This window comes from Mastomys coucha, unplaced genomic scaffold, assembly GCF_008632895.1.
Source record: "Mastomys coucha isolate ucsf_1 unplaced genomic scaffold, UCSF_Mcou_1 pScaffold21, whole genome shotgun sequence".
Taxonomy (NCBI): domain Eukaryota; kingdom Metazoa; phylum Chordata; class Mammalia; order Rodentia; family Muridae; genus Mastomys; species Mastomys coucha.
Genome location: NW_022196904.1, coordinates 67,741,955 through 67,757,563, shown reverse-complemented (window position 1 = coordinate 67,757,563; position 15,609 = coordinate 67,741,955). Strand labels below are relative to the sequence as shown.

At 36.4% G+C, this 15,609-nt stretch overlaps 1 long non-coding RNA gene across 1 annotated transcript in view; it reads left to right on the top strand.

Moving 5' to 3' along the window:
• The window catches only part of LOC116100586, a 110,955-nt gene extending 96,219 nt beyond the window's left edge, over positions 1–14,736 (top strand). The window contains exon 4 of the long non-coding RNA XR_004122657.1: positions 14,473–14,736. This is a non-coding gene — a long non-coding RNA (uncharacterized LOC116100586). The remainder of the gene's footprint in view (positions 1–14,472) is intronic.
• Positions 14,737–15,609: the final 873 nt, after the last annotated feature.

Sequence of the window (15,609 nt, the reverse complement as noted above, 5' to 3'; positions counted from 1 at the left end):
TTCCTGACTTCTTTCCTAAGATTTCTAATTCCAGAGTTGTCTCTTTTTCTGATTTCTTTATTGTTTCGACTTCCATTTTTCGGTCCTGGATGGTTTTACTCAATTCCTTCACCTGTTTGTGTTTTCCTGCAATTCCTTAAGGGATTTTTGGGTTTGCTCTTTAAGTGCTTGTATTTGTTTACTTGTGATCTCCTGTAATTCTTTATGGGATTTTTTTGTTTTCTCTTTAAGGGCTTGTACCTCTTTATCTGTATTCTCCTGTATTTCTTTAAGGGAGTTATTCATGTCCTTCTTAAGTTCCTCTATCAGCATTGTGAGATATGATTTTAGATCCAATTCTTGCTTTTCCAGTGTTTTGGGATATCCAGGACTTGCTGCAGTGGGAGTACTAGGTTCTGATGAAGCCAAGTAGTCTTGGCTTCTGTTGGCAGGATTCTTGCGTTTGCCTTTCGCCATCTCTATATTTTTGGTATTAGATGTTCTTAGTGTCTCTGACTAGAGCTTGTCTTGTCCTTGCCTCCCTGCAAGTCCCCTGAGACTGGTGGGGCCTGTGCCTCCCGGCTGGCTGCTCCTGTCCCAGAAACTCACCAGAGTGAAAATGGCAGCTCTAATCCAAGTCTCTGGGTTAAGGCGCTCCCTGGAGGTTGGCCCTCCACTTGCAGGGAAGGGGCAGAGAGGGTAGCTGATCCACCTCTGTCACTTGGAAGCTGAGAAGATCCTGTCCCTGCAGCCCTGCAACTCCCCTGCAACTCGTGGGGCCTGTGCCTCCCTGCTGGCTGCTCCCATCCCAGAAACTCACCGGAGAGAAAATAATCTATTTTTTATTTTTGAGATTAAAATATAATTACACTATTTCTCCTTCCCTTTGAAGCCTTGATCTTCTAGTTATTGAAGTACATATGTATATATATGTTTTCTCTCCCTTTCCTCCCTTGCTCCTTTCCTCCCTGTCTCTCCTCTCTCTCCTAAACATGACATGCTCAATCTGTACAATGCCACTTGCATGCATGCCTTCAGGTCTGACCATTTGGTTCCTAACAACTAACCAGTATGCTTCTGGTTGCCTCCCCCATTCTCAGTATTCCTTAATTTCCTGTAGTCTGTTGTGTAGATCTGAGACATTGCGGGCTTTTCTCTGTCCACTTTGGCATGCCTGTTGATAGCATACTTGTTGAGATTGTGTTTAGGCAACCATGTTGGTGAAATTTTGGGGAGTATCCTCTGGCATTACTAGGAGACACAATCTCACAGCAAACTCCCTGATCTTTTGTCTCTTGCAATCTTTCAGCATTCTCTTTTGCAATAATCCCTGAGCTCTAGGTTGGAAGTTGTATTGTAGATGAATCTATTCTGATTTGGATTCAAATCTCAGTACATTGATTAGCTATGGTTTCCTATAGTAGTCTCTATCTGTTACAAAGAACAGTTGATGAGAGATGAGTGAAGACTACATTTATCTGTGGGTATATGGACACATTTTTAGATGGTTTTAGGGGTGATTTTGGTTTAGTAAAGAGTCCCAACCAAGAATTCTTTAATATATGTTCTATTCTATTCTGAATTAGAAAGTGTCAAAAGTAAGTCTTGCTCATAGAAATATGGAAACCCGGAATTTCTCCAGGTATGTTAAGATTTTACACAAGAGCAAAATCTTCACCTATTTCCATTGTCCAAATGTGATAATTTAAGTATCAATGGATAAATTAGAGTACATACATATTTTAAAGTCCATCACTTTACAATGATGCCAAAATACTTTTATTGCTTCCTTTTGAAGTGCTAGGAAGACAGCTAGTTTTGGACAGTGATAAATAAGCAAGAGTTCCAGGGTAAAGACAGTTCGTGCCAAGGACCTCAGTTTAGTGTTTAGGGACCATGTGATAAATGGAGAGAACTGACTCCTGAAAGTTGCCTTCTGACTTTCACTTGAGTGCTGTGATGTGCATATGCTCATCCAAATACATACACATGCACACACACCAGGAATAGTAAACATAAAAATATTTAAAAGGAGGAGTGTAAGAAAACAGAAATTACTTAGTTGATTGACTTGAGTTTTTCCTAAGAAAAAAGTCAGTGAGAGAAGATGCACCTAACCTTCGAGAGACTTGAGGCCCCAGGAGGTAGGGAGATCTGATGGGGTGGGGTGTGGAGGTGGGGACATCATCTTGGAGACAGGGAGCAGGGAGGAGGAGGGACAGGATGTGGAACAGTCAGAGGGCAGACCAGGAGGGGGATAAATACTGGACTTTAAAAAAAATGATTAAAGAATAATAATAAAATAATAAATAAAACCTGGGTTCAAGAGTCAGGTTGACAAATTTTAGAGATCAGTTATGTTATTTTCCAGTAGGAATTTGACATTGTTCAAGACATTGAATGAATTCTGTGACCTACTGTCCTTGTCTGAAAGTAACAATCTGTTTGTAGACAAGTTTTAATGAGTAGATAATAGATAATTTGATACAGTCTGAAAAATCCAACAAATGAGATATATGTGGGACAATATTTGACACAATTTAAAAGTGTGCCTACAACTACGTTTTAAACAAGTAAAATATAAATTATAGACACAAAATATGTATCTGCATATACCTCCAAGACTGATACAACTGTACCTAAAATAAAGATACTACCAACATATTTGAATAATAGAACCAATAAAAAAATTTGAAAAATCAAAAAAATCATTAAATCAGGCAGAATAGATTAAAGTCAATCACTTCTCATCTTTTTAAATACATTGAAGATAGTATTGGAAAATTATGGAATATCTGCTAATTCTTTATACTATTCAGAATGAATCCATCCTTAGAGTTACAGAGTAGTATAGAGGTGTGCCATGAGTTTCAAAAGATCTCTACTCTTTGTGCTTTTGGTAATTACAGTAGAGAAACACCCAGTAAATTAATTCTTAAAGTATTATTTTTAATAAGTTTGAATGGTAAAACTTCAGAGTCAACTAACATGTGTAAAGAGCAATACCCAAAGTTTATAATTGGCAAATAAAACTGTATTATATTTAGAATGTCAATATCCTAAGTAAGTTATTTTATAAAGTTTAAATAACAGGTCACAATGCAGTGCTTTTTCATGGTTCTGGTTTTGTATAAGGCTAGTTTTGTCTACAGAATGGTTTTGAGTTCTGAGAATCTCATGCACTCATATAACGTTTTGATCAAATCCACTTCTCATTTGCTCCCCTTCTCTCCTCCTCCACCTCAGCTCCTTTACTTCTTGACTTCCAGGTTCTTCTTTTAGACCCACCAAATCTGCTTTGTATTGCCAGTATGAGCATGAGTGGTTTTGTTTTGTCCTTTTATAATTTTCAACCTTTCTACTGTGAATATTCTATTATTTCCAATGTTGGAACACAATTGTTGTCCAAGGATTGAAAGAGAACAATTTTAACTCTACTAACCTGGAATGAGGGGACAGTGATTTTTTTCTTATAAAGAAAGCACTATTGATAAACATGACCCCCTGAGTCTCCAGAGAAGTATGGAGACAATAAAAATGCAATAAGAGGCCCACAGCACCTACTTTCTGCTCTTCTACTCTCTTTAGAAGATTTTTTTCCTCTTTAAGGACCTCTATAATCTTCATAAAACTGGTTTTTAAGGTCATTTTCTTATACTTCAGCTATGTTAGAATATTCAGGGCTTGCTGTAGAGTACGAGAGCTAGGCCATGGGTGTAGTTGATTGTGTTCTTACACTGGCCTCTAGCCAACTGGGTTTGAAGTGCTTATAGGTCAAGGTACCAATTTCTCAGCTTGTCTTTTTTGGATGGGTTTCTTGTTCCTTGGTTTCTATTTCCTCTCTGGTCTCCTGGCTTGAGTGACCTGTAATTGGGTACAGGGTCTCCACCTAAGTTGGGGGCTGGACTTCTGAAGGCCTGGGTGGCCTCTAGCCAAGTGAAGCTGGAAGCTGGGGTTTGGATGGTGGCAGTGGCTTCTGAGCTACTCTGGGTCCTCTGTCTGAGTTGGATGGGGAGAGGAGTGATGGTTGTGGATAGGCTGGACAGGTACTGATAGAGTGTGGGCAGTCCATTGGCAGAACTTCATCTCGAGTTCTGGTGGCTGGAGTGGCCTCTGGTGGAGCAGGTCACTTCAGCCAGAGTTGTAGACATGGATATTCAATTTTCCATCATTTAACTATTGTAAAATTAGTGATGTCATTACCGAAATCTTACATACCAAAGAGCAGATAAAACAATAAACTAGAAATCAAATTTGAAATTTTTCTTGAAACCAAAAGGATACTAATAAATTCCAAGGCAAGATGGATTAAACTCTATTATATACATACACCTCCACTGAAAAATAATATGAACTAAGAAGGGATAAACTAAGGTAGATTTGAACCATGTTCTTCATTAAGCTAATTGCTTACCATGTGTCTGTCTGCAATTTTCTTTGTCATGGACAGGAAGGTGCCTGAGTGACACTAATCCAATTGGGAAGAATATCTTCATTTTACAATTACACAAGTACCATGCTGGTCTGCATTGAGGACTCTTTCAAGTGTTTTCTGAACCTCTGCTTACCTCATAGGTTTTATTTATGTGACTCTTTCATTTGCCCTCATGGCACATATTAAAATAAGTTTTCAGGGTTTCATTTAATGGGTTTATATGTTTTCTGTCTTCAGATTATAGGGTAAGCAAAGAAAATAATTTATTTTTTATTAATCATTATCATTTACATCTCAAATGATATCCCACTTTACTACTCCACAAAACCCCTATCTCACATCTGTTTCTACTCCCTCCCCTTTGCCTCTGTGGGTGCTCATGCACAGATCCACCCTTTCCTGCCCTACCATTCCAGTATCCTCCTACACTGGGGCATCAACCTTCAGCAGGATCAAGGGCCTCCACTCCCATTGTTGTCAGACAAGGTCATCCTCTGCTACATATGTATCTGGAGTCATAGATCCCTCCCTGTACACTCCTTAGTTGGTAGTCTAGTAGCTGGGAGCACTGGATGGTCTAGCCAGTCGACATTGTTCTTCCTATGGGGTTGCAATCCTCCTCAGCTCCTCCAGTCTTTCCACCAGCTCCCCTGCCAAGATCCATCCTCAAACTCAGTCTGATAGTTAGCTCCAAGTATCCACATCTGCTTTGGTCAGTTGCTGGCAGAACTTCCCAAGGAACAGCCACACCAGGTTCTTGTCAGCACCTGCCTCTTGGCAAAAGCAACAGCGTCAAGGTTTGTTGTCTGCAGCCAGGATGGATCTCCAGGTGAGCCTGTTTGGGGATGGCCCTCTCTTCAGTCTTTGCTCCAATTTTTGTCCTTGTCTTTCCTTTGGACAGGAACATTTCTGTGTTAAAAACTTTGAGATGGGTAGGTGGCCCCATCACTTGACTGGGGCCATGCTTATCTATTGGAGGTAGACTGTACAGGTTCTATCTCCCCTTCGCTGAGGCCTCAAGTGCTTCTAATGTCTCTTGATGAACTTAACCTGTTGTATTTCCTCCATGAATGTATTAATACATGAAGTTTGAGTTGTTGTTTACTATTTTTCCTTCTTTGAAAATGAAGTTTCTGTGAAGACAAATATCTCTTTCATCTTGTTCATTCTTTTATTCAGTGGTTAACAAACAGCTGGCTCATAGAAGGTTTTATATTTTGGTTCAATGAATGGTATCAGGGGAAGAGGCCTACTTTGAGCTTTAGCAATACTCATTATTTTCAATGAAACTTCCCTGGAAATTGAGTGTAAGATTTTATTTTAAATCGTGAATGCCCCAAGGAAATAACCGCACCAGGTTTCTGTCAGCAAGCATACTTTGGCAACAGCGGCAGGGTCAGGTTTGTGTTTGCAGACAGGATGGATCCCCAGGTGGGGAGGTCCCGGAAGGCCCTTCCTTCAGTCTCTGCTCCATTATTTTTTGTCCCTGTTCTTCCCTGGTCTTCCTTCCTCATAAGCTCCATATGGTCTGTGGGTTGTATCATAGGCATTGTGAGTTTTGGGGCTAATTTAAGTACATATTATGTATGTTCTTTTGTGTCTGGGTTACCTCACTCAGGATGATATTTTCTAGTTCCATCCATTTGCCTGTGAATTTCATGAAGATGTTTTTAATAGCTGAGTAGTACATCATTGTGTAAATGTAAAACATTTTCTGTATCCATTCTGGTTTTTTTTTCCAGCTTCTGGTTATTATAAATGAGGCTGCTATGAATATAGTGGAGTATGTCAGATGATAATAGTTATATAACACGTAAAAAAGTCAGAGTATTATTATATCATTTAAGTGGGTAGATTTTTTTTTAAGTCAGTAGATTTTAATACAGGCAGAAAAGTTATAATTTCTTGAATAAAATAAGTGGCAATATTCTAGCATAATGTTTAGAACAATTGTGAAGATCATGGTGTGTAAAGAAAACAATGGACTGAAATGGAAACTTCTGGTTTCTTTGGAAAGTTAGTTATGTCAAATGATGTATTGGTGTGGTGCAGACGTGAAAGGATGTCTTGCTAAAGCAGACACATAAAAGAATATTTTCCTGAAACAGACACAGGTGAAAGGATGTTTTGATATAGCAGACACATTAAAGGATGCTTGGTGAAGAAGTATAAATATGACCCCACAGACAGTGGGAGATGAACACTGAGCGTTGATTTGGTTTGCTCAGCCTCACTATTTGAGAGAATCATGCCCAAGTAATCCTCCTGAGGTTCCTGAGGCAGTTTGCCATTTCTGAGGCTTCACCTCAGGCAAGTTGGCAACCCTAATATTTCCTTCAGGGTTGGAGGACAGCTACTGGTTTGTACCTCATGTCTGTTTGCTGAAAGGAGTAGACTGTAACTGCCAGTTCCTGTGTGTTTTCTGCCTTCCCAGAAGGCTGGTCTGCAGCTGCTGAATTGTATTTATGTTTGCTATAGGACTGAACTGCTGCCAACAAAGATGGAGCTTGCCCCCAAAGAACTATGATTGAACAGATCCACTTTTCTCATATCCTAATAACTTTTCTCTTCCACTACATGTGCTGGGTGGTAGGCTAGAGGAGAGGGTGAACCCTTATTAAAAGTAAGTTGCAAAAAATGTATGCCTACAATGAACATCCTCAAACAGGGAAGGTCTTACTGCAACTTGATAAGCCATGTATGGTTGATATCCATGGGAGGCCTACTTTTAAGAGAAATGGAGAAGGAATGAATAAAGGGGGAAAAGATTTAAAGAGGCACTGGAAGGAGAGGAGAAGCTACATGTAATATATGAGAAAAGAATGAAAAAATTTTAAAAATATAGGAAAACAATTGAGGGAGAATTAACACCAGCAATTAATGATAGAAAAGGGGCCATGAATTTGAAAGACATCAAGAAAAGAAATAAGAGAAGTTTTGTCGGGAGAAATTGAAAGGGAGCATTTACATAATTATAGTCTCAAAAAGTAAAAGACAACATTAAGAAAGAATATTTACTGTTTTGCAGGGCTATGTGATATATCTATAAATGAAAAGAAAGGAACAAATACAGAACAGTTACCTTTGGTTTTACATTTGGATGATGGGAAGATCCTAAATGGATAATGAGAGATCCTCTAGTGCTACCATATGTAGCACCATTAATGTGGCTTCTTAAGGTACAGAGTGTATGTGCAAGGAAAGTTAGGGTATCACTATTCTGATCACTGTTAGTTAGCTCTGTGGAATTATAGTTGTTAGAAACACAGGAAGGATCTACTGCTATCTTACTGGTGGTTTGAAGATGATGAGAAAAAAATGACTGAGTAAAGGTGAAAGCATTCTTCTAAAAAATATAAGCAATATGTTGTTAATCAAGTTCAGAAGTGTATTACAAAATAAATATATTAGAATACTGACTGTGGTGCTCAAAAAGGGAAAAGCTATCACTCGCAGAATGGAAAGAATAATCGAATTTCCAAGTTAAAAACTCAGAAAATGGAATGAATGCCAACTTTGTCCAACTGAAAGGAAGAAGAAAAAAGAAATCACTAAAAATTTTAAGTATAAATAAGAAAGACTAAAGATGATATATATATGATACTAAATTCTTTCTATGTTGTTTAAGAGAAGCATTAAAATATTTTAGAATTTAAGAAACAAAATATTTATTAGATGAATTAGTTGAACTGAGACAAATGTCAACACTAACAAATATGAAATTTAAAATCAAAATCATCAAACTTGGGAATATAATGTAACGACAACAGAAGAAATGAGGGCAGAAGATAGGGCTTTACCAGACCTATATGCTTGTAACAGATAAATTCAAAACATATCAGAAAATCAAGGAAAATTTAATAAGCAGCCAATAAAGCAGAAGAATTTGTTACATTTATTCTGAAACTAGGTAGCTCTACCAGGTATTAACAAGTAAGGACGTGAAGGAATTCAATGATTTGAAAAAAAAATGGAGACTCATGAATGTCTAAAAGAAATATATGTTTCATAAGCCACAAAACATTTGCATCAATTAATCTGAACTTGATTATAAAGAATATTTGATATTTTACATTCTATAAATTAAATACAATATTAAAAAGTTACTAATATAATCTTACATAGGAATTGTGCTAATAAATATTCTTTAAACAAACACTGAATCAAACTTCTTGATACAAATTATCCATAAAGCAGTAAAAAGATTAACAAAACCCATAAAATTTGACACAGTGCACAATTTACATTTGATGAATTTATAAAGATAATGAAATCTAAAGTAGTTGATGCTATTCATCTCGTGATTTTAGAAAAACAACATCAGCAAAGCATCAATCAACAAAACAAAACACAAGCTGAAAAGAACTTAAAATTAAACAAATACAAAATTTCCCATGATCTCCTTTACATGTGGAACCTAGAAAAGTTGATTTTATAGAAGTTGAGAGGAGAAAAGTGATTGTAGTAAGCTCAGGACCATGTGGACAGAGATGGCAAGATGGTAGGTCAAAGGTATTGACTTACATGTAGATTGTTTGAAAAAAAGAAGAAGAAAGAAAGAGAGAGATACTGAGAGAGGGAGGGAAAGAGGGAGAGAGGTAGGAAGGAAAGAAGGAAGATGTTGGAGTGTTGGCTTAGTAGATAAAACACATGTCGTGAAAGTAAGTAAACCTGAGATCATTCCCATCACCCACATAAACCTGGGCATGGCCTCCTATAGCTGAAACCTCAGCACAGAAAACAGAGACATGTGGATCCACATAATATGCTGGCTAACCAATGTAGTCAAAGTAGAGTGCTTTGGGTTCAGTGAAGGACCCTGTCTCAAGAGAATAAGGCAGCAGAGATATCATTGAAGATATGTGAAGTCCTCTCCTAGGCTCTATATGCTTGTGTATAAATATGAATACACCACACATACACACACACACACACACACACACACACACACACACACACAAACTCAGGAAAAACTCAAGATGAAACCATTGTCAATGCTCTCAACAGAAAGACATGATGAATGAAAAGATGTATATGCTTAACCAAAATTGAGTAATACATACAGTTTACATGCGTTAAGTTATCATACCATGCTCTCTAAGCAAGAAAATTCAAAGAAATAATAAAGTGCTATTTAAAACATACAAATAACAACACAAACTCATAGCAGATATATTTATATATTTATCTTTCTATATAAATATGTACCTATATCTATCTATATATGTATATACATATATATATGTGTGTGTGTGTCTGTGTGCATATAAACATACACACACACACACACATACACATATAAAATAAAAAATAAGGCTTTGAACTTGAGGAGGGCACATGAAGAGGATACAAGGTAGAGTAGCCTGAAGGGACTGGGGAAAGAAATGGAGGAAAGGAATGGAGGAAGGAAATTATGTGATACAATTTCAATGAGAATATTGAAAATATTGCATATTTATAAGGAATATAATGTAGAATAATACTGGGACAAGCAGCAAAGTATTCAGTAGAAGAAAACAGAAAATGCAAAAATTTAAACAGTACATACATTTTCAGTGTATTAGAAAAAAGGGAGTTTTAGGCTGGAGAGATGATTCAGCTGTTAAAGGCTAGGCTCACAATCAAAAATATAAGAAAAAGGGGAGTTTTATTTTTTTAGTTTTTGGCAAGTGAAATAGGCACATGATTTGAGACAAGAGAATACAATTCAAACACCAGGAATACCAGAAAAAAGATGGACAATCTTTCAGCAGGATTATATATTATTAAAAAGGATCCAGAAAGAAGTATAATTTTTTTAAAAGATTTATTTATTATATGTAAGTACACTGTAGTTGTCTTCAGACACTCCAGAAGAGGGTGTCAGATCTTGTTATGGATGGTTGTGAACCACCATGTGGTTACTAGGATTTGAACTCAGGTCCTTTGGAAGAGCAGTCTGTGCTCTTAACCACTGAGCCATGTCTCCAGCCCCAGAAGTATAATTTTTAAAGTGATCTATTGCTATAGAAACAATAGAAAAGTAACTTTATGTATAACATGGTAATGTTGTCTATAGGCCCAAAGCAAAATACTGTTTTATTTTTAAGGAAGAGATCATTTTAGTATTAATGAACTATTTGCTTAATACCAACCAAATATTTTTTTTTACTAATCAATGCAAAAATTTCTTTTCTTTAATTTTTAACTTCAAATAGAAGTATTTTGAAAGGAAATAAATTCCATCTATATAGTGTGTAGTTCATTAATATTCAATGTTAATCGAAATCAAATCTATAAAGAGAGAGGAGGTGTGGTTGCTCATGTTTGACAGGAAGATAAGAATTTACAACATTTGAAACAAAAATATGTCCTTGAACACAACCTTGGTGATGGTTATGTAATTTCCCACTTGCTAAAATTTTGGGGATATATATTTAAATGGGTGAATATGTAAATTACATTTCAAGAAAGCTCATTTTATTAAAATAAATGTCAGACAAAAATATCAACACTATTTTGTAATAATGTATAAAAACCTAAATTAATGAATTATTAATTTTCAGGAATATAATGAACATATACTACAAAGCAATATTTCTTCCAGGAAATCAAATAGTAAGAGTAATTGGCTAGTCTTTATAAAATGAAAATAAGGATAAAATATTAATTAAGTTTTATTAGGGATCAACTAGTTTTATTTTTAATAATAAATCACTAAAATTATTTTAATTTAAATCAAAAAATTATATCATTATCAGCCAATATTTTTCCAAAAGCTACAAAAATATAAGGAATACAATTAAAAAGCTATAAAAATAAGAGAAACAGTGGTAAATGATTTTATTTTGCATACCAAAATGCAATGATGTTTATAATCAGAGAACCAAGGAGCCTATAATTTAAAAAGTACTTCTTTTTCAATTGATAAAGAAAACTTGGTTATATGATTTGATACACAATAGAACCTTTATTAAAACCTTTTCTGATATAACAATACATCCCCAGAAATTAGGGCAGAGTCAAATTATATTCACAATAGCAAAGAACTGTACAATAAAATCAACAATATTATTAGTAATTAACATAACAGTAAAGTAATATAACACTCATTTTATGAATACATTTTCTGATAAACCCTTTAAAGATGTAATTAAAATCTGAATGAGATGCCCATGAAATATTTGGTAAGTTAAGGCAAATGTCAGTTGCTCTGAAATGAATGTATTAGAAACTTTGAATGTTTTATTTTGCTTTCTTAATAAACTCAGTTCTTTTAACGTTTTCATGCATGCTTAGAATGTAGTCTGGCTATTCTTTTAGGGTTTCTCTGTGTAGCCCTGGCTGTCCTGGAATTCACTCTGTAGACCAGGCTGTCCTCGAACTCAGAAATCTGCCTGCCTCTGCCTCTCAAGTGCTGGGATTAAAGGCATGAGCCACCAGTGCCTGACCGGGGTACTCTCTTAATTCCTTCTCAAACCTATCAGTTCCCTTCTTCCTTACAGATCTCTTTCCAATAGTCATGACTTTTCATTCCTTTTTGCTGAAGAATTTAAAGAGCCATCTCTGTGACCATGAGTCTGGAACTATCCATTAAATCTTGGGGGTATACAACTGCACACTATGACTCCCCAACTCTTTTCAAAATCTATTAGTCACCAATTGTTTGCATTGAGTGGTAAAGCCACATGAAGCCTTTCTCCAGAGATGATTGTGAGGAAATCCCAATCTGTGCAGAGAGGTGGAGCTGCAGGGAGGTTTTAACTGTGCTGGTCATATCCTACTTAGTAGTCAGCATTTTGGAGCTCGGATTCCTTTTTCTAGGCCTCCCATTCTTTTGGTCTCTACCTATACCATGTCCCCTTCATTTTTAAGGGAATGGTATAAGAGTTCTTATCTGTCCTCCATTCTCAGCTATGGGTCTCCGCACTCTTCTCCATGTACTTTAAGGGGGAGCTTCACTGATTAAGGGGGTAGGTTGTGGTTTTCTAAAAGAATAAACATAGACACTGAGAGAGTGATTTGATACCATGTCACTTCACATATTAGGTTCCTCCCTAGGGCTAAGACCTCTTCATTCATAGATTTGGATGGACTTTACATTACTAGGCTCAAATTCTCTCTTGTGGAGCATGGGAGTGGCTGCTTGCTCCACAGCCATCATGCACAGATGGGTTCCTCTTACATGGCAGATTGGTATTGCTGTTCATAAAATTCACATACTTATTATAATCCCCAAGTCTTTACTTATGAGATAGTGTATGATTAACCTGAGTATTTATATGGATGAAGAAAAATACCAAGAAAGGCATGCAAAAGAATAAAAAGGAAATTGGCTTACATAAAATAACATGAATATCCATTCCAATCAACTAATCACAATATTAATATTTGAAAATAGAAGTTAAGGAAACACATAGGGAATTCTAGAATATAGTCTGAGGAGAAATGAGAATTTAATACACAATGTCATAATATTTGAACCAGCAAGACAACTTACATTATTTATAAGCAGAAGTCCTATAATTTGCCTTTCCAGAAGAAATCCATGTAATCTTTATGTCTATTCAAAATATTAATAATGCTAGAGTAGTCAAAGATTAATGAAAAATAATAAATTCTAAGAACATAAAATAAATATTTAGGGTATCCCACTTATTATTTAAGGTCAACATAGAGTAAAATCATCTGCTTTTGTGCACAAATTTTGAAAACCTTTTGGATCTGGTGAGATAACTCAGATGTAGAGGCACTCATCAGTAAGCTTTATGACCTGGATTTGATCCCCCATGACCTACATAGTGGAAGAAGAGAACTAGTTTCCTAAGTTGTCCTCAGATTGGACATTTGTGTCATGGCATATACTCCCTCACATCCCTACAGACACACACACACACACACACACACACACACACACACACACACACACACACATACACACACACAAGTAACATTTTTTTCTCTAAAACAAATTTTGCATTTAAAAAAGATTCCATACATAAATTGAATAATCAATAGTGGGTCTTTAACAAAGCTTAATATAAATATTGTAAGTTCCATCCATTTCATATAACAAATCATTTAAAATACTCCAATAGAAAGAGTAGCAACATCTATGAAGAAGCAATGTGTAAAAGCCAACAGCTGCCAGATGCTAAGATACTCAATATCACCAGTCATCAGTGAAGTCAAATTAGAAAAGTTATATTCCTTTATGCCCATCAGATTGGCAAGCATCATGCAGAGAGATAGAACCTATTGCTGGTGGGCTACAGAGGAATAAGAATTTTAATGTATTGTTGGTAGAAATGTGCATTATTATAGCCTATTTTCCAAAGCAATCTGGCAATATCGATTAACATCTTGTGACCCATACATCCCACTGAGTGAACCTATCCAGAGAAACAAATACTTCAGTAGGTAAGAATACACTGGCAGTGATAATTATTGTATTGTTTGCTTTAAAAAATAAACCTGATAGATAAATAGATTCTGATTAGTTCAAGAACGGCTGGCTATTATCAATAATATGGAAAAGTATGCAACTCTGTACTATATCACTTGACTTGGAACAATTTCCCTGATATGTTACTGTGAAAAAATCAGGATGCACAAAAGCACATTTAATATGATTTTATTTACAGTGTATGTATGAGTGCATCCTCATATATATGATATGTATATATGTATTTGTTCATGTACATATGTGTCATGTATCTAAATCTAACTTGTCTACCTATTGGTGTTTGACTAGAGACAAGTATGAGATTATAGAAATCAAATTGCTAAATGTCTCTTATGCAAGTGATGACAGGAAGGGGCAAAGGAGAGGAACACAGCACAAAGGGGAATTATGAATTAGGTGTGATTTGATCTAATCCATGACAGACAGCTTTCTAGGATAACTCCAACTTCTCACCTTGTGAAGTATATACCTTATATATTCTGCTCTCCATTATGTGAATGTATTTGTCACTTATCTCTAAACAGGAGATGTGGGATGTCACATCTAACTACCCTCTCTTTTCTGGTTTTGGTTTTGTTTTGTTTTGTTTGTTTGTTTGTTTTCTTTTATGAAGTATGTTGCTGCTACACAGAGGTCTTGTAAAGAGATGTGAGCACTTTTTCCAGTGTCAGGTAGCAAGAAGCCAAATCCTGTCATCAAAAGTGAGAACTTGGAATTGAAGACTTCATCGGAGAGTACAAGTTGGCTATTATCTTCATGGAAGACTTGCAGAAGACCTACATAAGCTGTCTGGACTTTTGACCATATGAGACCCTGTGAGATTGGAAGGCAATGTAATAAAAACAGTGCCATAAGGCACTTAACCATCCGTATAAAATCCTGTATCTTTTTGTATTTTTAAAAAGATTGTTTTTTACTCAGCTGTCTTTACCAAAACCAATACTTGTTTGGAAATGTTTCATATCCATGTCTCACAAACAACTCTGAAAGGTAAGTACCTTACTCCTCTTTCAAGAGAGAAAGCTGAGACTTTGTGACTTGCTGGAGGCCAGGGCCCTTGCTGATTGTTCAAGGAGAAGCATGGTACAGGATTACCAACACAAAGTCTTGCCTTGTGGTTGTACATTGAGTAATTCTCTCCCATTCCATTGAAATGCAAAACAGGAAAAACAATACAGGTAGTTTATGCTCCACTCCTCTGGTCTATTTCTATAAGTCTCTCTGACATTTTTGTATTTATTTATTTATTTATTTTTAGATATTTTCTTTATTTACATATAAATTTCTCCTTTCCCAGTTTTCCCTCCAAAAAACAAACAAACAAAAACAACAAGAACAAAGCCGTGTTGCCTCCCCCCTCCCCATGCCTGCCACCCCACCCTCTCTCACTTATTGGCCCTGGCATTCCCCTACACTTGGGCACAGAACCTTTACAGGGCCGAGGTTCTCTCCTCCTATTGATGATCGAAATTGCAATCCTTTACTATACACATGCTGCCAGAACAATCAGACCCAACATGTGCAGTCCTTGGTTGGTGGTTGAGAACCTGGGAGCTCTGAGGGTACTAGTTAGTTCATATTGTTGCTTGTCTTAAGGGGCTGCAAACCCCTCAGCTCCATAGGTCCTTTCTCTAACTCCATTGGGGACCGTGTATTTGCAAAATGGTACAACCACTCTGGATATCAGTTTGGCGGTTCCTCCAGAAATTGGACATAGTTCTACCGGAGGACCCAGCTATACCACTCCTGG